The sequence below is a fragment of the Pongo abelii genome, chromosome 6 (genome assembly GCF_028885655.2).
Source record: "Pongo abelii isolate AG06213 chromosome 6, NHGRI_mPonAbe1-v2.0_pri, whole genome shotgun sequence".
NCBI lineage: Eukaryota > Metazoa > Chordata > Mammalia > Primates > Hominidae > Pongo > Pongo abelii.
In genome coordinates, this window is record NC_071991.2 from 137999592 (window position 1) to 138023984 (window position 24393).

The 24393-nt window shown below is 45.6% G+C and overlaps 1 protein-coding gene across 9 annotated transcripts in view; it reads right to left on the reverse strand.

The window, feature by feature from the left end:
• Positions 1-24393, reverse strand: part of DENND2A (DENN domain containing 2A) — a 123217-nt gene that overhangs the window by 85584 nt on the left and 13240 nt on the right. For 4 of the 9 annotated variants that reach the window (XM_054559885.2, XM_054559886.2, XM_054559883.2 and 1 more), the window contains exon 2: positions 21198-21690. The exons of 2 other annotated variants lie outside the window; for them this stretch is intronic. The gene's annotated coding sequence lies outside the window, so the exon portion shown is untranslated. Of the gene's footprint in view, positions 1-2267; positions 2372-21197; positions 22032-24393 lie in introns of those variants that run through there. 3 more of the 9 variants (XM_054559882.2, XM_054559884.2, XM_002818533.5) reach the window with 3 other exon arrangements.

Genomic DNA, 24393 nt, shown 5'->3' on the forward strand with positions numbered 1-24393 from the left:
ACAAATTGTCTGATTCAAGTGGGCAAAGCCACAATGATTGGGTGCATCTGAACAGAACCTCCTCTGGAATGGGGCTCACTAGAGTGAGCTCTTCATGAGCCTTGCCACCAGGGCAGGGATTGTTCTGTTATTTTGGCCTGTTGTGGCCAAGTCTGCACCCCTAGCACCCAAAACAATACCTGGGAGAGTTGGTGGTCAATAAATATCTGGTGCATGAATGAATGCGTGAATAAAGAGGCAGATTCAGGTTTCACACTTGGCTTAGAAATGCACTATTTAATAGAGTAGCCACCAGCCACCTGTGACTATTTAACCTTAAATCCAATGAAATTCAAGCTTCAGTTCCTCAGTTACACCTGCCACATGTCAAGGACTCAGAAGCGCCATGTGGCTGATTGCTACTGTACTGGATGGGGAAGAAGAATATTTCCATCACTGAAGAAAGTTCTGGCCTAGAACATATATGTAATGATATATGCTTCCAAATGTAATTTTAGGAGATTAGGTAATGCCATGAAGATATTAAAAATTATTTTGAAAGAAAAACATTTTTAAATTAGTCTAACAAGAATGAGAGCATCTGTGTCGTCCAATGCAAACATTCTTCCACCAGCAAAGGTTATGACTGAGCACAGTGACTTTGGATGTGCCGACATTAGCTAACACCTCACCGGTGCCCATTTTCTAAATGTGTAGATCTGACCGCATGGAAATTCTGAAACTCCAGTTGAGGTTCACCGTGAGGGGTGAATAAGTAGCAATTTCATGCATCCTGTTACTATTTAGCTTTCTATTCCCAAGGTTGTTTGTGTAAAGACCTCTTCCTCAATGGAGACATTAGCACATAAATTACGCCACTGTTCTTGGTTGCACGGCATAAAATAGAAACTTGTGAAAATGCAAACACATTTTTTTGGCAAACACATTTTCCTATTTTAAATATGGCTATCAAGGCAGAATTCCTTATTTAAATAAACAATTAGGATTCCTAACAGTGTGTTTACAAAGAGAAAATATTTTTAAATTGTTCTATCACCACTGGAGACATTAGCATGAATTCAGATTTCAGTCAGAATCAGTCTGTTATTTCACTGAGGGTTCAAAAGGCAGAAGTGATAGTCCTTGCTCTCACAGTGCTAGAGGCAAGATGAAGAGAGAGAGGACAGACACACACATTAAAAACACAACAATCCAGGTTAGTGCCTGCATGGGGATGACTGATAGTCTACAACATGGTTATTAATGTCCTATATGCTGTGAGACACTATGACCTAGTAGCTAAATACATGGGCTTTGGAATTGAGGGACTTGAGACTTGAATCCTGAGTTTTTCATCTTCCTTCTGTAGACTGAAACTTTATGAGTCAGAGGCCACATTTATATTGTTTAGTGTGCATGGTGCATAGCAGCTAGTCAGCAAATATTTATTCAATGAATGAATGAATTCATGAGTTAACACGTAATGTGCCCAAAGTACAGCATACATTCTAAATCTTGGTATCAACAAATGGTAACTAGTGTTATTGCAAGTATCATAGTTATTGTCTAAGAGCCCAAACACATGGAGTGACTTCACAACTATGGAAGCTCTGTCGGAAAACTCGAGAGGAACAAAGGATGGCTTGCTGAAAACTCACACTGGATTTACAAAACTCATGCAACAGAGGCAAGGATGCCGCAACTGTCCTACGAGTCCCCAAGGACAGAGTTCCTGCTCCATGTGGTTGCTGGCCCAAGAGTTTCTAGAGTTCCTGTTTCCAGGATTCTCCCGCCCCATAAGGGGTTCCAGACTGGGGCACAGAGCTAAGAACCCCTCAGTGGCTGCCAACTGCTTTGTGGAATGTGAGAGGATCAGAGAAAGGGCTCCATCTGGGGAGAAGGAAACAATCACGCTGATATTAGATGGGAAAACTGACTGTGTACAGGTACAGCTGCAAATGTTAGGGCTCAAACATAAGTAAAATACCTGAACATCCTAGTAGTTAGAAAAATAAACCTGGAATTGGAATGCGTCATGGGGATAGGGCTAAAGTTGCCAGGGAATCATCCTCTCCTCACACAGGCCATTAGTCAGACTCTCTCTTGATCACTTTGGCCTGAAGCCTTAAATGAATGCAGTGCATGGAGATGGTCTGCAGGAGGCTCATTAGAATGACCTGGAAAAGAGCTCCTTAGCTCAAGGAAGTAGGATCAGTGAAGAAGGAAAGGTGGTAGGAGAGTAAGAAGCTGGGCCAGCGTCTACACTCTCGGGGGAGAAGTGTTCTTACTTGTCAGCCAATTTGTAGCTCAGATTTTCAGTCTGGCTGTGGCTGCCCTTGGCCGGCCTGCACACTGTCATCATGTCAGCACCGAGGGGAGTTCCAGGTCGCCTGGGGGGACAGGGATGCACACCCAGTGAGCCATGACATCAGGGCCTCCCTTAGAGGGGAGCAAATCTAGGGCCCACACTCCAAACTATTTATCCCTGATAGATTCCACCCAGGAGCAGGGGATGGAAAGAACACACAATTCAGAATCTCCGGCCTAGCAGGTAGAGCGAGGGTGCAATCCTGAGGTCCACCCGGATTCAGAACTCATGCCAACCTCTTTGTATATATCTTTTTTGTTCATTTGTTTTTTTTGAGACAGGGTCTGGTTCTGTTGCCCAGGCTGGAATGCAGTGGTATGCTCTTGGCTCACCGCAACCTGCGCCTCCTGGGCTCAAGTGATTCTCGTGCCTCAGCCTCCCCAGTAGCTGGGATTACAGGTGTGCATCACCACCCCTGGCTAATGTTTGTATTTTTAGTAGAGATGGTTTTTCACCTTGTTGGCCAGGCTGGTCTTGAACTCCTGGCCTCAAGTGATCTGCCCGCCTCGGCCTTCCTAAGTGCTGGGATTATAGGCGTGAGCCACTGTGCCTGGCCCTCTTTGTATATATCTTTTAGCTAAGGTCACCAAAAATTTTAAGAAAACATACAAACTTAGAAAGCAAAACATAAATAACAACGAGACCCAATGCTTTTTCAGGCTCTCTAAGAACCACTGTGATGAGCTAATAGTCCCCAAAGAAGAAAGTAGTTGCCCTTTTATTTGACACAAGACATAAACCATACACCAAAGTGGAACTGTCTTCACAGGGATACTCTACCCTTCTGCGAACCCTGACACTGGGAGTTTAAACCCACACTGCCCTTGTCTGCAGAGCCCCCCATGGGGAGCCCCTCCCAGCTCCTCCAAACTGAGGAGGAAGAAACAGCCAGTCACGAGGTCATCTGTCTGGTCTAAGGAACACCAGGAGATGGTTTTGGCAAACCCAGGAATCCCACTGAGTTCCTTAAACCCCCCAAATAGCAAGGCCTGTGTGGATACCAAGGCAGCAGCCTCAGCTCAGAAGTAGCAGTTGGAGACTCTGGTGCCTAGCCCCCATAGAAACTGAAGTAACTGATTAAACTTCATTGCTTCATAGCAAGTCCTTCCAGAACTCTTTGGGAAGAAGTGTCTCCCAACACGAGCATAAATGGACATGGCTCAGGTGAAGGTGCTGGCAAGATGAGGCCCATCAGAGAAGGCCAACAGGATGGGCCACGCAGTTCTTCTGTAAGGCATGAACACCAGCTGGTCCTCCCTAGTGGAGAGGAGCCACCTCCTTGACTAGAACTCAAGGCATATCAAGATACTGGGTATTTACGTTACTTTTCCAGGGAAGCTCTCTTCCAACTCCTTCTCCAGTTTCCAAGATTCCTACCCTATTTCCCAGGATGGTTTCCCTGCTAGGTGATGGGATGGCTGCCTGATGTCCTGGCCTGGGCATCCTCTCCCTCCCGAGAAATCAAAGGGCAGAACTTCAAGACATGCAGATAGCTCTTGGGAACAAGGAGAGGAAGGGAGGAAGGCCAGAGAGAAAGAGAAAAAGAAAAGGAGAGTGCACATGGGTAACAAATGAACAAGAGGGAGGCTGGGGAACCATGAGCTGGGGGAGCAAGGAAGGGAACAGACACATCTGCCAACTGTGTGTGTGTGGGTGGACAGGAGCATGGAACTCTGGCCTGTCCGTGGAATTCAGCTGTCCCCCTACCCAGCAACTCAGCACCAGACATTGTGGGGCTCGATCTATGTTGTAACTGAGAAGCCAGGCCCCAGGGTTTGCCCATCCCATCATGCAGGGTAGCCCTGAAAGGCCTTTCAGGGACAGGAAGGAACTCATTATCCCTCTCACAAAGCTCTGCAGAGCTGAAAGCTTCTGGAGTCTCTCCACTTGGCTGGGCCCACAGACACTACTCTTCTGTCCGGCATCTGACAGAGGGCCCCAGTGGACGTCAGGCAGAGCAGCCCCTCCCCACCACCGCCACCACCCTCCACGCAGACCAAACCCACAAGAATCCAACCTTGTTCCATATAAGCCAGCAGCTCTTTTCCAAGCTGGCTTCCCCTTTCACTGGCACTAGGACAAGGTGCCAGGCTGTGTGCAGGATGCACCGAGGGACTCAAAGATGAATAAGAGTCTCTGCCGTCATCGAGACCACCAGGGCTGTGCCTGGGTCACAATCAATCCTGTAACTCCTCCCATGCCCTCAAGAAAACAGTTTCCCTACAGTTCTCAGGAAGCACAGCTTTTCCAAAAGGAAAAAAGGCCACTGTGTCGAATGCGCAGAAATGCATGTATGAACTTGGAGGTCAAAGACAACAAAAAGCACTTAAACAACATGATACTTAAGTGAACTCACTTCTCATCGGGAGTAATAACTTCCAGCATGAAAACCATGATCTCCAGAGAAACGGCTGATGCCATATACTGAGAAGCAAGTGCAGGGAGCTTCAGAGGCTGGCACTGAGGGGGCATAGAACCCCCCTGAACACTCAGCAATCAGTCCACCAGCATTTCTGAATTCACAAAGATATTAAAAATGCTGCTATAAAAATTGACCTTTCCCTTTTTGTCTCTGATGATTAGCGGTTGTTAACTGGCTGGGCATGGTAGCTCACACCTGTAATTCCAGCACTTTTGGAGGCCGGGGTTGGCTGATCACTTGAGCTCAGGAGATTGAAACCAGCCTGGGCAACATGGCAAAACATCGTCTCTACAAAAATACAAAAATTAACTGGGTGTGCTGGTGCATGCCTGCAGTCCCAGCTACTTGGGAGGCTGAGGTGGGAGGATTGCTTGAGCCCAGCAGATGGAGGTTGCAGTGAGCTGAGACTGCACCACTGCAGTCCAGCTCAGGTGACAGAGTGAGACCCTGTCTCAAAAAAAAAAAAAAAAAAAATCATGAATTAAGTAACGAACCCAGCCGAATTTGCTAGTTGGGAGTGCTCTGTGACTTAAATTACCATGATAAACTTCATTATCACTTTATAGTCTGGGATTGTGAGATAGAACCATTTTCCAAAATGTGGTCCATGGGGCATCAGTTCCAGTCAACCTGGGGACCCTGTCAGACATGCAGATTCCTGGGCATCTCTCCGATCTACCAAGATGTACCAAAGCCAACAGTCTGAGGGCTGTCCTGGAATCTGCATTTAAATATGGTAAATCAAAGGTTGCAGAGGCCAATGTCCTGGCCTGGGCATCTCTCGCTCGCAAGAAATCAAAGGGCTGGGCTTCAAGACAGCTTGAGTTTTTACACAACCCAAGGTTCCTTATTTCTTTTTAGGCAATTTGGTCTTGTGATCCAAGTAGACTATATTCCAAGAGAGATAATGGAATGATTGATAGTAATACCAAATTTTCCCACTCAACTGCTTTCCATAAAAATAGAACTTCCCATTAACCAGATGGGCTTATTACTAATAATTTTAATTAGCTGGCTGGGCATGATGGCTCATGCCTATAATCCCAGCACTTTGGGAGGCCAAGGCGGGCGGATCACTTGAGGTCAGGAGTTTGAGACCAGCCTGGCCAACATGGTGAAACCCCGTCTCCACTAAAAATACAAAAATTAGGTGGGCGTGGTGGTGGGCACTTGTAATCCCAGCTACTCGGGAGGCTGAGGCAGAAGAATCGCTTGAACCCAGGAGGCGGAAGTTGCAGTAAGCCGAGATCGCCCCACTGCACTCCAGCCTGGGCAACAGAGTGAGACTCTTTTTTGAGAGTCTGTCTCAAAACAAACAAAAAAAATTAATTAGACTAAAAAGTCATACCAAATTTTGAAGCTAGCTGATGAGTACACAAGAGTTCATATATTTTTTGTAGGCTTGAACATTTCTGTAAGTTTCAGAAACTAAGTCCTACAAGTTGAAGAAAAATATTTTTAAAATTCTAACATCTATAGCTGATTATGTTTATCAACCCAGTCCATAATCTAACCCTGTTGTTCTTCTTGCTGAAGTGAATACTGTAAAATCTTTTCTTGGCTCAAGGATTTTGTCTGGGCATTGACGTCATGTTGACTGGAGGGCTCAGAAGTTAAGAAGCTGGGTGGGACTGGTCTGAAGGCAGTGAGTCAACTCAACTGATTGTTCACAGTCAGTTACGCATCCAACTCCTTATTCTACTCTTCCCCCCTTCTCACTACTGCATTTGACATTTGTGGGTTTTTTTCAATTACTCTTTTTTTTGGAGACAGGGTCTTACCCTGTCACCCAGGCTGGAGTGCAGTGGGGCGATGATGGCTCACTGCAGCTTCAACCTGCTGGGCTTAAGCCATCCTCCCGCCTCAGCCTCTTGAGTAGCTGGGACTACAGGCATGCACCACCACACGTGGCTAATTAAAAAATTTTTTTTTAGTAGAGATGGGGTTTCACTATGTTACCTAGGCTGGTCTTGAACTCCTGAGCTCAAGCAGTCCTCCCACCTTGGCCTCCCAAAGTATTAGGATTACAGGCATGAGCCACTGTGCCCAGCCTCACTTAACTAGTCTTAAGGAGAAAAAAAAAAAAAAAAAAAAGCCAGATGGGATAGTCTCCCTCAATTTTTAATCCTGTTGGGTACTGCGGTCTACTCTCTTGGCCAGCTGATGCTGAGAGATCCTCTTACTCCCAATTATGTCTGTGAATTACCTTTAATTTTGAGAAAGAAAGAGATCAAGAGATCTCATAGTAAGATGCTTCTGATCAGCCTCAAAAGCCCAGACAACTTAATTGCTCCAGACTGACATTGCTAGATTATATGTGTGTATATATATATATAGTTTTACAGTTCCTTCCAGGCTTATCTCTGAACATACTATTTTTTGTTTTTTAAAGGGGCTTAGAATTCTAAAATGTCAAGTCATTAATTACACAACAAATAGCTCTCAGAAAAAGGGTCAAGAATTTAAAACAGATATAAAGTGTTTTCCCACAAGTAGGAAGAAGAAATAAACAAGATCAGGTCCCAAGGGCAGTTCTCACAGGAGCGGCTGTGGACCTGTGGCATTTGGAGGAGGACCAAGAGAAGCGGGCTATGCCTGAGGGGAGAGGAGCGGAGCCCTCAGGAGGACCCGGCAGCTCCTTTAGAATCCTGCTGGGCCTGCCTGCCCACTGCTGTCTTTCTTCTGCTGCCATTTTTGGAATCCAGCAAAGGCAATCTGGAAACACCAGCCTGGTGAAGCCAGCACAGCCTTAAGGGCTAGGAGCCCAGCAAGACAACAACTAGTGGTCTGAGGCCTGGCCTCTCGGACCGCTGCTTCTGGTAACAGAGCACTGTTATTATTATTTTTTTTTCTGAGACGAGTTTCACTCCTGTTGCCTAGGCTGGAGTGCAATGGCATGATCTCGGCTCACCGCCACTCCGCCTCCCAGGTTCAAGCGATTCTGCCTCAGCCTCCCAAGTAGCTGGGATTACAGGCATGCGCCACCACACCCGGCTATTTTTGTATTTTTCAGTAGATGCGGGGTTTCTCCATGTTGGTCAGGCTGGTCTTGAACTCCCAACCTCAAGAGATCCACCCGTCTCGGCCTCCCAAAGTGCTGGGATTACAGGCATGAGCCATCGCACCCGGCCTCTCTTTAAATCTTAAAGCAAAAAGTGATTTAAATATAAAATGGGATGGGTACAGTGGCCCGCAGCTGTAATCTCAGTACTTTGGGAGGCTGAGGCAGGAAGATGACTTGAGCCCAGGAGTTCAAGACCAGCCTAGGCAACATTGCAAGAACCCATCTCTACAAAAATAAAAAAATTGGCCAGGTGTGGTGGTGCACATCTGTAGCCCCAGCTACGCAGGAGGCTTAGGGGGCGGATCATTTGAGCCTGGGAGGTTGAGACTGCAGTGAGCCTTGATTGCATCATTGCACTCCAGCCTACACAACAGAGTGAGACCCTGTCTCAAAATAAATAAATACATAAATATAAAATGAAATGTGGAAGTGTTGGTCAATTGATGGATTTTTAAAAGTGGTCTATCCATACAATGGAATTCAGCCACATAAAGGAATGAAGCACTATTACATGCTACAACATTGGTGAACCAAAGAAACCTACTACATGAAAGAAGCCAGACACAAAAGGCCACATATTGTACGATTCCATTTATATAAAATGTCCAGAGTGGGCAAATTCACAGAGACGGATGGTAGATTAGTGGTTGCGGGGGGCGGAGAGGTGGGAGAAATTGTTCCTCATTGCTATTAATAGGTGAGGGTTTCTTTGGAATGATAGAAATGTCCTAAAATTTCATAGCAGTGATAGTTGCACAATGCGGTGAATACACCACAAGCCACTGAACTGTACAGTTTAAGATGGTGAATGTTGGCTGGGCGCGGTGGCTCATGGATGTAGTAATTTCAGCACTTTGGGAGGCAGAGGCAGGTGGAACACCTGAGGTCAGGAGTTTGAGACCAGCCTGACCAACATGGTGAAACCCCATTTCTACTAAAAATACAAAAAATTAGCTGAGTGTTGTGGCACATGCCTGTAATCCCAGCTACTTGGGAAGCTGAGGCAAGACAATCGCTTGAACCCGGGAGGCGGAGATTGCCATGAGCCAAGATTGCCCCATTGCACTCCAGCCTGGAGGACAAAGCGAAACTCCATCTGAAGAAAAAAAAGGAAAAAAAAAAAAAAAGATGGTGAATGTTATGTGCATTTTATCTCAGTGGAAATAAATTATGTAAGTACGGTGTGTATTCCGTGAAAAAAATAAGATATATGCGCAGGGGAAGAGGTGGAGTGAGGAATAAAATCTACACAATTATAATTTCCAGTGCCCTTTACTGATCTAAACTTGATTATGTTAGCTCTGAAGCATAAGTAAATATGTATTATATATAACTTGACACCAAAAGGATCATATTTGTTATGCTAATTTTTTTTTTTTTTTTGAGACAGAGTCTAGCTCTGTTGCCCAATCTGGAGTGCAATAGTGCAATCTCGGCTCACTGCAACCTCCACCTCCCGGGTTCAAGCGATTCTCCTGCCTCAGCCTCCCAAGTTGCTGGAATTATGGTCATGTACCACCACGCCCGGCTAATTTTTGTATTTTTGGTAGAGATAGGACTTCTCCATATTGTCCAGGCTGGTCTCAAACTCCTGACCTCAAGTTATCCACCCACCTCGGCCTCCCAAAGTACTGGGATCACAGGCATGAGCCACCACGTCCAGCCCTGTTACGCTAAATTTAAAAATAAGGTTTAGGGCCGGGTGTGGTGGCTCACACCTGTAATCCCAGCACTTTGGGAGACTGAGGCAGGTGGATCACCTGAGGTTGGGAGTTCAAGATCACCCTTACTAATATGGAGAAACGCTGTCTCTACTAAAAATACAAAATTAGCCAGGCATGGTGGTGCATGCCTGTAATCCCAGCTATTCGGGAGGCTGAGGCAGGAGAATGGCTTGAACCCGGGAGGCGGAGGTTCCAGTGAGCCAAGATCAAGCCACTGCACTCCAGCCTGGGCAACAAGAGCGAAACTCTGTCTCGAGAAAAAAAAAAAGGTTTAGCTGAGTACAGTGATGCAAGCCTGTAGTCCCTGCTACTGGAGGAGCTGAAGCAGGAGGACTGCTTGAGACCAGGAGTTTGAGGCTGCAGTGAGCTATAATTGCACCTGTGAATAGCCACTGCAGGCTGAGTGCAGTGGCTCACACCTGTAATCCTAGCACTTTGGGAGACCAAGGCAGGCAGATCACTTGAGGTCAGGAGTTCGAGACCAGCCTGGCTAACATGGTAAAACCCTATCTCTACTAAACATAGAAAAATTAGCCGAGCGTGGTGGTGTGCACCTATAGTCTCAGCTACTTGGGAGGCTGAGGCAGGAGAATCACTTGAACCCAGGAGGCAGAGGTTGCAGTGAGCTGAGATCACACCCTTGCACTCAAGCCTGGGTAACAGAATGAGACTCTGTCTCAAAAAAAAAAAAAAAAAAAAGCTACTGCACTCTAGCCTGGGCAATACAGCAAGACCCCATCTCCTAAAAAATAGTTTAGGCTACTCTGCCTATGGGGTAGCCCTGCTTTGCCTATGGAGCAGCCACCCTTAAAATTAAAAAAAAAAAACAACCCACAGCTTAGATTGTGAAACAAAAATAAAATCTCAGGACCTCCAACTCACTATGCCAACAGGAAAATAACAGCTTGGGAACTGAGTCACACACAAAAAAACTGCCTTCCTTTTGTTCCCAGACAGCTGTAATTTCACATGCTAACTTTATCTGGTGTCAAATGCAGACCAATTGAGAGCTAGATGAATGCACTACTTACTTTTCCCCATTCCCTTCTTTTCCCATGGAAAACGTGGATTCACTGAGCACCAATCAGAGCCTCATCAGAATGTGACCATTGCCTCATCGCCTACCCTTCTCCCCTTTTTTCTTTTCCTCCTTCCCCTCCTGCTCACTGTTTCCCTTTTAAACACTGAAGTCCTCAAAGTCTCTTTGGAAAAAGCACAGGAGACACAGATCTTTTTTATTTTTTTATTTTTTATTTTTTTGAGACAGAATCGCTGTCACCCAGGCTGGAGTGCAGTGGCGTGATCTTGGCTCACTGCAACCTCCACCTCCTGGGCTCAGGTGATTCTTGTAACTCAGCCTCCTGAGCAGCTGGAATTAATAGGCGTGCACCAAGACATCCAGCTAATTTTTGTATTTTTAGTAGAGATGGGGTTTTGCCACCTTGCCTAGGCTGGTCTCGAACTCCTGGCCTCAAGTGATCCACCTGCCTTGGCCTTCCAAAGTGCTGGAATTAAGGGTGTGAGCCACCGCACCTGGCCGGGAGAGATCTTACTGTGACTTGTGTTTCTTTTTCCCAGGGGTATCCTCAACCTTGGCAAAATAAACCTCTAAATTGATTGAGCTGCCTCAGTCATTTTTTGGTTTACAGGATTGTAAATGATTACATATTAATAAAATTACATTTTAAATAGTTTTTGTGTTGCAAATAAGGCCACGGGCTATTCAGCTTTAATGATTCCAATATCTCTTAGTTTTATCAGCTTATGAAGAGCAGGCAAAAAATAGAGAAGACCCATAACAATTATAGTAGAACAAAAATAGCTGTTTTCTTGTCTGAGCATTCTTAGCAAACATATCTAGAAGTTATTTGTTTCCAAAAACAACTTGAGAAATAAAAGCACACAATCAATGTAATACAACTCTTGCTATGTCTAACTACATAGTGCAGCTCATTCTGGAGTTTCAATGCTTCATTTTCCTCATTTTCTTTGAACAAAAAAAATTTTTTTTTTTGAGGCAGGGTCTCTTGCCCAGGATGGAGTGTAGTGGTGCAATCACAGGTCCCTGCTGCCTCGGCCTCCCTGGGCTCAGGTGATCTTCCTACCTCAGCTCCCTACCGCCCCAGGTAGCTGGGACTACAGGTGTGCACCACCACGCCTGGCTAATTTCCATATTTTTTGTCGGGACAGGGTTTCACCATGTTGCCCAGGCTGGTCTCGAACTCCTGGCCTCAAGCACTCCTACCGCTTTGCCCTTCCAAAGTGTTGGGATTACAGGCGTGAGCCACTGCACCTAGCCAATTAAAAGGTTTTAAAAAAAATTAAAATGGGTTGCTCTAGGCCTATACATAACTTTATTTATTTATCTGATTCATTGTATTTTCAAAAACAAACCAGTATTTTTGCATTTGGAAGAAGACAGAGGAATCTGAAGCAGATGAGGAATAAGAGAAGCCAAAGGCTGTGTGCTGCCTCAGAACAACATCTGGGGACATATTTGGCAAAACTGCGGCCTGCACCCTTCTTGGACCAAATGCTTAAACTGTGCCTGCACAAAAGCACCGCACATCAAGTCCTTAGAGCACGACACCAGGTAGATGGAGGCAGTACCAAATGCACAACTTCTCTGCTAACAACCAAAGTCTGCCCATTTCTAGGAGTTCTGCTTTTTTTTTTTCTTTTTTGAGATGGAGCCTCGCTCTGTCACCCAGGCCAGAGTGCAGTAGCACAATCTTAGCTGACTGCAGTCTCGACTTTCCTGGTTCAAGCAATCCTCCTGCCTCAGCCCCTCAGCTAGCTGTGACTGAGGCAAGCGCGCACCACCCTGTCCGGCTATTATTTTTTTTGTATTTTTTTGTAGAGATGGGGTTTTGGGGTTTTGCCATGTTGGCCAGACTGGTCTTGAACTCCTGAGCTCAAGTGATCCAGTGATCCACACACCTTGGCCTCCCAAAGTGCTAGGATTACAGGTGTGAGCCACTGAACCCAGGCCTACATATCATTTTTCTTATGCTTAATGCGTCCACCAACAAATAACTGGATAAACAAAAGTGGTCTACACATATAATGGAACAGTATTCAGCCATAAAAAGGAATGAAGTTGAGATACACGTTACAACATGGATGAACCCTGAAAACATTATACTAAGTGAGAGAAGCCACTGACAAGAGATCACACATTGTGTAATTCAATTCTCAAGAAATTTCAGAATAGGCCAATCCTGGCCGGGCGTGGTGGCTCACGCCTGTAATCCCAGCACTTTGGGAGGATGAGGGGGGCAGATCACCTGAGCTCAGGAGTTCAAGACCAGCCTGGCCAACATGGTGAAACCCCATCTCTATTAAAAATATAAAAATTAGCCAGGTGTGGTGGCGGGCGCTTGTAATCTAAGCTAGAGGCTGAGGCAGGAGAATCGCTTGAACCCAGGAGGTGGAGGTTGCAGTGAGCTGAGATCACACCACTGTACTCCAGCCTGGGCGACAGAGCGAGACTCCATCACATACACACAAAAAAAGAATAGGCCAATCCACAGAGACAAAAAGTAGATTAGTGGTTGCCAGAGGCTAAGTGAGGCGGGGAAGTAAGAAGTGACTGCTAATAGGTATGGATTTTGGGGGGCAGGATGATGGAAATGTTCTAAAATTATAGAGTGGTGGTTGTTACACAACACAGTCAGTATACTAGAAACCACTAAATTATATGCTTTAAGAGAGTCAATTTTATGGTATGTGAATTATATCCCAATAAAGCCATTATTTAAAAAAAAGAATCGGCAGGGACAATTACTAAAAGTGAGGAGTCCTGGACCCACCCTAGACCAAACAAAGCAGACTGCCAGAGTAGGATGTAGGAATTTATATTTGTAAGTTTCCCAAAGAGTTCACAGGCATAGTAATAAGAGTTGCTGGTCTAGAGTTGAATCATGGGGGTTATTTTCATGTCACTTGCATTGTCAGTCAGCATCAGAAATACTCTATTTTGCCCTCTCCTTTGTAAGGCAGTATTTATTTTTTTGAGACAAAGTCTTGCTCTGTCGCCCAGGCTGGAGTGCAGTGGTACCATCTCAGCTCACTGCAACCTCTGCCACCCGGGTTCAAGCGATTCTCGTGCCTCAGACTCCTGAGTAGCTGGGACTCCTGGCGTGTGCCACCACGCCCAGCTAATTTTTGTAGTTTTAGTAGAGATGGGGTTTCACCATGTTGGCCAGGATGGTCTCGAACTCCCAACCTCAGGTGATCTGCCCACCTTGGCCTCCCTAAATGCTGGGATTACAGGCATGAGCCACTGTGCGTGGCCTGTAAGGCAGTATTTAACTCCAGTAAATACTTCTGTTTCAGAGCATCTTGGGAATCTGACGCAGGTGTTACCAGCACAAAGTGCGTGCACCTTTTCCTGGAACCCAGATGCTGATGCTTGCAGATGCTGCTCTGCTGATTCTTCCCTCCATGGCCTTCAACATCAAGGCTCCGCCGTACTCTAAAGGAGGCCTCAGGACCAGGAGCATCACTGGAGTAATTTCAGGAATTTCTGTCCTTATAAATAGTCATTGACAATAATACTTTCTTTTAACATCTTGAAGGCCGGTGCAGTGGCTCATGCCTGTAATCCCAGCACTTTGGGAGGCCGAGGCGGGTGGATCACTTGAGTTCGAGACCAGCCTGGCCAACATGGTGAAACCGTCTGCAAAAATACAAACATTATCTGGGTGTCGTGGTGGGCACCTGTAATCCCAGCTACTCGGGAGGCTGAGGGAGGAGAATCGCTTGAACCTGGGAGGCAGAGGTTGCAGTGAGCCGAGATCGCACCACTGCACTCCAGCCTGGGAGACAGAGTGAGACCCTGTCTCAAAACAACAACAACAAAAACAACTTGATCAGTATTTTCCTGACCAACACCTGTCAGTTTGTCTGACAAATGAATCCGCTGGGAATCTGTGGCTCGGGCAGCCTGACTGGACTGATCACACTGTGTGATGTGCCGGATGCCAGAGGCAGCTAAAGATGCATATCATTCTCACTTTCATAAACCCGGGAAGGATTTTTTCACATCTGCAGAACATTCTAACATGTAGAGATGCATTTGGCTAGCTTAGTAGTTTAGAAACACACTTTGGACTTGACAATATTTGCAAATCATGCTTTTTAACCATTCTCTAGAGGGTGAAAATAGAAGTGCAATTTAGTGGCCATCTTGGATAGAAACACTAAATTACAGGGTGTAGAAAGTCTCAGTGGCGTCAGTCCTCCAGAGTTAATGCTCAATAACTACCAGGGTCACCTCTCTGATCAAGGCTAGTATGAGTTTGCCATAAATCATTAAAGCATGAGTTATAAAAGTTATGAAATATGCTAATACAGGTAAAGTATGGTTTAATAGTCTGAATTCAGATAAATGTATTTTTTGAATAAAAAAGTACACTTCCTTTTGTTTCTTTTGTGTATTACAGATCACCAAACAGGGAAGAGTCAGGTTCCAACTTATTTCAACTTTCAAATATGTAAACTTGGTCTTCCTTCTCTCTGTTCTCAGGTAGGCCGGAAACCCAGCTGAGAAACCCTTTTTGTTTCTCATCTCTATAGAAATCAATGTTAGTGTTCCTATCATTTTTTTGTGATGAAGAAATTGAGCCTCAGGGAGTTAGGTCACATGTTTAAGTTCATACAATAACTCACAAGTAACGGGTCTATGTTTTGAATCCAAGTCTAGTGCTCCTTCGACAATATTCCCGTGGTCTCATATCTGATATAGACTAGAACTAGACTCTAGCTCATCATTATGAATGTCTGTCTTGCTCACCTCTTCAAGATCAGCAACTGTTTTATACTTCTACACCATGCCACACTTCAGAAACATTTGTTAATTAAGTGTGATGGGAGAAAGTTTTTTGGTGTGTTTGGATCTGTTTTTTTATGGTTGTATGCTAATATATTTCTTTTTTTTTCTTTTTTTGAGACGGAATCTTGCTCTGTCGCTTAGGCTGGAGTGCAGTGGCGCAATCTCACTCCAAGCTCTGCCTCCCGGGTTCACGCCATTCTCCTGCCTCAGCCTCCAGAGTAGCTGGGACTATAGGCGCCCACCCCCACGCCCAGCTAATTTTTTGTATTTTTAGTAGAGATGGGTTTTCACCGTGTTGGCCAGGATGGTCTCGATCTCCTGAACTCGTGATCTGCCCGCCTCGGCCTCCCAAAGTGCTGGGATTACAGGCGTGAGCCACTGCTCCCGGCCTGATTATATATTTCTATACTTTGGGAATATATCCTAACAGAATCCTAAGGATGTAAAAAGTGTTTGCATAAATATTCATAGCTGTTACTTATAATACTGAAAAGTTAAAAGCTACTCAAAAGTTAAGCAGTGTAATGGTAATGTAAACTATAATTTAGCTATTCAGTGGAATACAGCTATTCAATGGAATATTATAATGTAAATTAAATTATGTTTAAGAAGACTACAATTCTATAGAGACAGAAAGTAGGCTGGCGATTGCTGAGGTTAGGAGTGGGTGGGTAGGAGGAATAAGGAGTGACTGCTAACAGGTTTGCATTTCTTTCCAGGGTGATGAAAGTGTTCTAAAATTGATGGTGGTGATGGGTTGCACAACTCCACAAATACACTAAAAACTCTGCACTTTTTTTTTTTTTTTGAGATGGAGTCTCACTCACTCTGTTGCCCAGGCTGGAGTACAGTGGCGCAATCTCGGCTCACTGCAACCTCCACCTCCTGGGTTCGAGAGATTCTCCTGCCTCAGCCTCCCAACTAGCTGGGATTGCAAGCGTGCACCACCATGCCCAGCTAATTTTTGTATTTTTAGTAGAGATGGGGTTTTGCCATGTTGGCCAGGCTGCTCTTGAACTCCTGACCTCAAGTGATCTGCCTGCCTCGGCCTCCCAAAGTGCTAGGATTACAGGTGTGAGCCACTGCACCCAGCCAAAACTGTACATTTTAAATGTGTACACATTAAACTATACACTTTAAATGGGTGAATTGTATGGCATGTGAATTATATCTCAATCAAGCTATTATTTAAAAAGAAAATTTTAGGCTGGGTGCAGTGACTCACGCCTGTAACCCCAGCACTTTGGAAGGCCAAGGCTGGTGGATCACCTGAGGTCAGGAGTTCAAAACCAGCCTGGCCGACATAGCAAAACCCCGTCTCTACTGAAAATACCAAAAAATTAGGCGGGCATGGTGGTGGGCGCCTGTAGTCCCAACTACTCAGGAGGCTAAGGCAGGAGAATCGCTTGAACCCAGGAGGCGGAGGTTGCATCAAGCCAAGATTGCAACACTGCACTCCAGCCTGAGCGACAGAGCAAGACTGTCTCAAAAAAATAAAAAAAGAAAATTTTAAACTGAAGCTAGAAAGAAAAAAGACTATTATTAAATGGAAAAAACGTTCATGTTGTAATGTTAGCCAAAAGAAACAGAATCCAAAAGCTTGTGTCCAAAATGAATGAAACAATGTTTAAAAGGGGTGGGGGAGGAGGAATTTATTACTATTCAAAATTGCACACAAAAGAAAACGACTGGAAGTAAATTTAATGAGGGAGTAACAGTAGTTGCCATTAGGTAAGAAACTTTGATTTTTTTTTTCCATTCTCTAACATCTATATTTCTAACAACAACCCCCCCCACCAGATTTCCAAATTTTCTATTATAAGCATGTATTATAATTGCTACTGCAAATACAGCGGGGGAGAGGGGGAATATAAACGCTGCTGTTGTCTGTGGGTGTCTGGGTCTGCCCTGCGGTGCCCAGCAAGCCCCACAGCTGCCTTGCAGCCACGACCACAACTGCAGGGCATCCAGCTCAGGTGAGTTCATCACTCCACACCTGTTTTGCTTTGCCATCATATCTCCTGAAAGGAAGGCTAAGTGACACTTTATTCTCATTAGCTCCTTTCCCTCAGAGACGACCAAGATTTAGATCCTGTTCTACAGTAACCACATCCCAGTACAGATGTTTCAATGGGTCCAAAGAGTAATTATGTGGAAACCAATGGCTAAAGGGAAATACATTGGTCATCCCTTGTATTTGAGGATACCAAGTCATCCCTTGGTATCCTCGGGGGATTGGTTCCAGGATGTCACTCAGATACCAATATTCATGGATGCTCAAGTCCCATAAAAATGGCATAGTATTTGGATATAACCTATGCACATCCTCCCTTATACTTAATTAAAAAACTGTTTTTAAGAAACAAGGTCTTGCTCTGTCGCCAGGCTGGAGTACAGTGGTGGCATCACGGCTCAGTGCAGCCTCAACCTCCTAGGCTCAAGTGATGCTCCCACCTCAGCCTCCTGAGTAGCTGGGACTACGCGTGTGAGCCACCAGGCTCAGCTAATAAAAAAATTTTTTTTTTTTTTGTAGAGACAGGGTCTTGCTATGTTGCCCAGACTGGTCTTGAACTTCTGGCCTCAAGCAACCCTCCCACCTCGGCCTCCCAAAGTGCTAGGATTACAGATGTGAGCCACCACCAGGCCTGGCCCTTCCCACATACTTTAAATCATTTCTAGATTACTTATAATACCCAATACAACCTAAATGCTATGTAAATAGTTGTTATACTGTGTTAAGAAATAATAACAAGAGAAAAATAGTCTGTGCATGTTCAGTACAAATGCAAACACCCTAGGCATAACTACATTGTACACATCTGCAATGTAACACATTCTGGAATGTTTTTTTCTGAGTATTTTCAGTCTGCGGTTGATTGAATCCTTGGATGTGGGACTCACAGATACAAAGGGCCTGTTATAGTCACATAATTCATTCTTGCAACTAATAGTTGTGCCTGCTTCTCTCAGGGAACAGAGTGAAACCTGGGAAAAATGTAAAATAGATTAATTTGCCCTCTGACAGTTTCCATTCTCATACAGGAAATAAGATGCACATGAATGTCTCCAATACAAAACACAGTCTGATAAGCAAAACAGGAGAAAGTGAATGCCATTTGTGGAAGAGCAGCCCTGAGTTGGGCTTGAAGATTGGGCTGAATTTCGTTTGAGGTACATGGCTGGAAGGCACAGATATTTGCATAATCTCAGAAGGACTAATATTTAAGGAAGCACCAGCCACTGAATTAAAAGCAACACTGGCTCCATAAGGAGGAGATGCCCAAATGATTTTTAGGATTTCTTTGCAGGAGTCAAGCAACACACAAACCAAGGCAGAATCTGTGAACACAACTTGTGTAGACTTTCTGAAAGCTGTTGCCAAGATGATACCAGAAGCATAATGACCTTTAAATTTTTAAATTTTGGGCCGGGCGTGGTGGCTCATGCCTGTGATCCCAGGTCTTTGGGAGGCTGAGATGGACAGATCACTTGAAGCCAGGAGTTCGAGACCAGCCTGGCCAACATGGTGAAACCGTCTCTACTAAAAACACAAAAATTAGCCAGGCATGGTGGCACATGCCTGTAATCTCAGCTACTCAGGAGGCTGAGGCAAGAGAATCGCTTGAACCCGAGAGGCAGAGGTTGCAGTGAGGGAAGATTGCACCACTGCACTCCAGCCTGGGCAACAGAGCAAGACTCCATCTCAAAAAAAAAATTAATTTTGAAATAATTTCAAGTTTATAGAACAGTTGCAAGAATAGTACAGAAAATTTATATACTCTTTATCCAAATTCACCAAGTTTTCACATCCCCTCCTCCTCAGACTGTTAAAATGCTCTTTCGGAGGCTCAGCTTAAATGAGTGCTATCCAGCCACCAGGAGCCTTCAGTGCTCATGAGTATAAAAGAACACAGAATTTTACAATGCCAGTGTACTAAAGTAAGCATGCCCAGGTCCAAGAGACAATTCAACCCCCGTCCCAGCCCCAATCATCCACCAACCCTCCAGGAGGACACTGAATACTTTTTCCTTCTTCTTCTTCTTATTTTTATGTGGACATGGGGTCTTGCTATATTGCCCAGGCTGGTCTAGAACTTCTGGACTCAGGGGATCTGCCCGCCTTGGCCTTCCAAAGTGCTGGGATTACAGGCGTGAGCCATCATGCCAGGCCCCTATGATTGTTTTAAACATGAATCTGTATCCATATGGCTGGAGCTGAGTAAACTGGCTGCTAAGTAAACTAAAGCCCCCATTAGGTTTGCCTCTAGCCTGGCCCAGGAAGTTTGGTGTGAACTGATCATTCTCTGCATTATGGAAGTCACAAGAGCGGTCTTCAAGAAGTCCCTCTCCTGCTGGGTGCGGTAGCTCATGCCTGTAATCCCAGCACTTTGGGAGGCTGAGGCGGGCAGATTACCTGAACTCAGGAGTTCGAGACCAGTCTGGCCAAAATGGCAAAACCAAAATTAGCCAGGTGCGGTGGCGGGTGCCTACAATCCCAGCTACTCAGGAGGCTGATGCAGGATTGCTTGAACCCGGGAGGCGGGGGTTGCAGTGAGCCAAGATCATGCCACCACACTCCAGCCCGGGTGACAGAGCAAGGCTCTAGCTCCAAAAAAAAAAAAAAAAAAAAAAAAAAAATTCCCTTTTCCTCCCAGGGGAGACTCTCACGACACTGAAGGTGCTAGGAACATCTGAAGTCTTAGTAAGGCTGTTGTCAGGAGACCTAACATTTCTGAGGACCTAAAGAGCGTATGGAGGGCTGGGTGCGGTGGCTCACGCCTGTAATCCCAGCACTTTGGGAGGCTGAAGTGGGCAGATTACAAGGTCAGGAGTTCGAGACCAGCCTGGCCAACATGGTGAAACCCCGTCTCTACTAAAAATACAAAAATTAGCCAGGCATGGTGGCGGGCGCCTGTAATCCTAGCTACTTGGGAGGCTGAGGCAGGAAAATCACTTGCACCCAGGAGGCACAGGTTGCAGTGAGCCGAGATCACACCACAGCCTGGGTGACAGAGCAAGACTCCGTCTAAAAAAAAAAAAAAGAGCATATGGAAAGTGTCACAACAGGAAGATCTGCTGAACGCTTGAATTTAAATAGGCCATGGTATCAAAAGGTGTATAATTTTCTTCCTCGCTCGCTTCCTTCCTTCCAATAAAACCCTACTGAAAAAACTCTGGCCTTATATTGACATGGACGAAGGAGAAATTTCTGTGGGAAATTAAAAATAAATGGCAGGTATACCTTCTTCAGTTCTTGTTTGGATCTACAATCTAGCAGAAAGTCCATCTCACATCCCCATTTCCACCCCTAATGCCCCGGCAGGGCCATATGTGAGTGAAAAACATTTACGAGAGGCTGCAGAGTCCGGATGAGCAGAAGGAGGAGCTGAGCTGACAGGCGGAACGGGATGATCAAATCCTTTTCCCATCCCCCGGTCTATTTATGGAGTCATCTGCCTTCAGGAAATGCTGAGCCCCTTCTCCCAGGACCCTGTTGGGAGTGATGCCTGTGCTGGCTGACCCAGCCTTCCACATCCTCCTCCTGGCCTCAGCAGCTCTCCCCTTGTAACCCAGTGGGTTACTGGGAACCCAGCCTGTAAATGACAGTGCTTCTCAGAAGTCCCAGTCTAGTGAGGACATTCAGGGAGGAAAGGCAAAAAACAAAAACAAAAACAAAACAAACTTAATGATACTGGAAAAGCACCTGGCACAGAGAGGCTCCTCAACACCAACACAGGGAGGGGACAGGTGGGACGCCAGGGCTGCAGGTGACAACACTGTGGCCCAGGGGTTTTTTGGCTCACCTAGCCTGTCACCCGGCCACATGGTGGCAGAGATAGAAGCAGAACCCAGGGCTCCTGTTAGTCTGCCTGGGGCTCATTCACCTCCTCACCCTCCTTTCCATTGCCTCAGGGAACTCAGGTTTCCATGGAGAAGCTGTCACAGGAGAACCTGGATCTGCTAGTTCCATGTTCCATGTTCTTGAAGGCATTTCTTTTCCTTTTTTTTTTTCTTAGCTGAAGAGCCACTTCTTCAGAAACCCAGAGAGATTTGTGAAGTTCGTGTTTCTGGTGATTTTTTTTTTTTTTTAGAAGTGAGAAATGTTCTTTATCAGGCTGTTGAGAGATTTGTTTGTTTGTTTGTTTGTTTTTTGTTTGCTTTTTGAGACAGCATCTCTCTCTGTTGCCGAGGCTGGAGTGCAGTGATGTCAATACAGCTTCGACCTTATGTCCAGCGATCTTCCTGCTTCTGCCTCCCAAGTAGCTGGAATGACAGGCGTGCACCACCACGCCCAGCCTGGAGATTTTTAAAAAAACAACAAAAAACAAAACACATTTGCCTTATAGCTACCAGATAACATTAGCCATGAGGCCGGGCACAGTGGCTCATGCCTGTAATCCCAGCACTTTAGGAGGCTGAGGCGAGCGGATCATCTGAGGTCAGGAGTTGGAGACCAGCCTGGCTAACATGGTGAAACCCTGTCTCTACTAAAAACACAAAAATTAGCTGGGCGTGGTGGCACATGCCTGTAATCCAAGCTACTCAGGAGGCTGAGGCAGGAGAGTCACTTAAGCCCGGGACACAGAGGTTGCAGTGAGCCTAGATCGCGCCACTGCATTCCAGCCTGGGCGACAGAATGATACTCCGTTTCAAGAAAGAAAAAAAAAACAGTCTGGGCGCTGTGGCTCATGCCTGTAATCCCGGCACTTTGGGAGGCTGAGGCAGGCAGCTCACTTGAGGTCAGGAGTTTGAGACTAGCCTGGCCAACTTGGTGAAACCCTGTCTCTATTAAAAATACAAAAAAATTAGCTGGACCTGGTGGCGTGTACCTGTAAACCCAGCTTCTCTGGACGCTGAGGCAGGAGAATCACTTGAACGCAGGAGGCAGCATTTGCAGTGAGCCGAGATCATGCCATTGCACTCCAGCCTGCCAGACAGAGCGAGACTCCGCCTCAAAAAACAAAAAACAAAAAACAAAAACAGACAAAAAAACAAAAACAAAAAACATTAGCCATGGGCTCCTGCTGAATGCTTTTTCTTCTTTTATTTTATAAGAAAAGAAGAAAAAGTTGATGGTCTAACAAAATGTATATAACCTTGTGTCATGTCTTGTATGGTTGGCTTCAAATGTTATTTATACATTTTTCATTGAAGGTTTCACATATTTATGTTTTGACACCTCAAATTAAGCTGCAACGATGAATGAACAGCTGATACTAATTGAGCACTTACTCTTCCTTACGCAAGATTTTACAAAGGTCATTTAGTTTAATGCTCACAGTAAGCTTACTATTGCTTCCCCTTCTCAGATGTGGACATTAAGGCCTGGAGTGATTAACTTTTCCCAAGGCTGCATGGGTGCTGAATGCGTCAGGGTGTCTGACTCCAGGGTCCAGGTGCCTAACGCCTACAGGTGCACCTTGACGGCACCGTACGGGTCTTCCACTCCTCAATCCAGAGTAGGAACTTGGGAAATAGTTATGATTTGATTTTATTCAAAGTACCCAGCACCCAGTCTCCTCCCTTCCCCTTCTCCGTCCCCTGCACACCGTGCACGCTGTGACACCGAGGCCCTGCCTGGCCAGCTCCTCCACTTCCAGAGGCAGCCCTCAGGCGGCCATTTTGTGGCTTCTTTTCCCTCTGAAGGCTTTCCTGCTGTTGGTTTTGATCTGACCTCACCGGATAGTAATCCTGAGAATGGGAGGAAGGACCACCCGGTGTGATCTGTCCTGGTCTCTGAGCACGTGGACAGCCCCAGGGCCTGTGCCTCCCAGGGCTGGAGGCTCAGGCTGCACCACTGAACAGCCCACTTAAATGGAATGCACCCAAAGGTCACGTTCGTTTGCTTGCTTCCTGGCACAATATCTCCCTCTCCAGCTGTGCTACCCGCAGAATCCTCTTTCCCACCTCCTTTCTCCCTCTTGCCTTCCTGTCCTCCTCTTCCTTTCCTCCCCTCAGACTCTTCCCACCCTCTTTTGCTGGCTTCTGTTCTTTCTTTCCATGAGCAGAGAGTTTCCAGGCCTGGCTCCCGGCCAGCACATTTGGACAAAAGGCAGCAATCTTAGAGGGAGACGTCATCTCCCATCCCCTTGCTTGGGGCCAGTACAAGAGAATGGAGCTGAGGCTACTCCTGCAGCTGCTCCCGGGTTCTGAGAAAAAGCTTGAGAGAGGGTTTATCATAAGGATTAAAAGCAAAGGGTTTGGAATCAGACAGACCCAGGTTTAAATTCCAGTGAACTTGGAGAGCTGCGGGACCTTGATCAAGATACATTTCTAAGCCTTAGTTCTCGCCTCTGTAAAATGGTGATAATAGTAGCACTTACTTTAAGAGACTGGTAAGGATTAGATGAAATTGCACCTGTAAAACATTCGGCACAGTGCATAGCCCAGAAAAAGCGCTCAGCAAATGTCTTCCATTATTCTAAGGTGAACTTAACCCTGCCAAATAATACTAATAAGTAATAATGCTCTAACATATTATTGTAAATATTTATTTATTTATTTATTTATTTTTAGTTTAGTTTAGTTTTTTGAGATGGACTCTTGCTTTGTCACCCAGGTTGGAGTGCAGTGGTACAATCTCGGCTCACTGCAACCTCCACCTCCAGAGTTCAAGCAATTCTTGTGCCTCGGTCTCCCAACTAGCTGGGACTACAGGCGCACACCACCATGCCTGGCTAATTTTTTTTGTATTTTTGGTAGAGACGGGGTTTCACCATGTTGGCCAGGCTGGTCTCAAACTCCTGCCTGCCTGCCTTGGCCTCCCTAAGTGCTAGGATTACAGGTGTGAGTCACTGCACCGGGCCTATTTTTATTTTTAATTTTTTTTTTTTTTTTGAGATGCGGTCTTACTCTGTCACCCAGGATGAGTGCAGTGGTGCAATCACAGTTCACTGCAGCCTCAAACTCCCGAGCTCAAGCAGTCCTCCTGCCTCAGCCTCCCAATTAGCTGGGACCACAGGCGTGCACCGCCACAACTGGCTAATTTTTTTTTTTTTG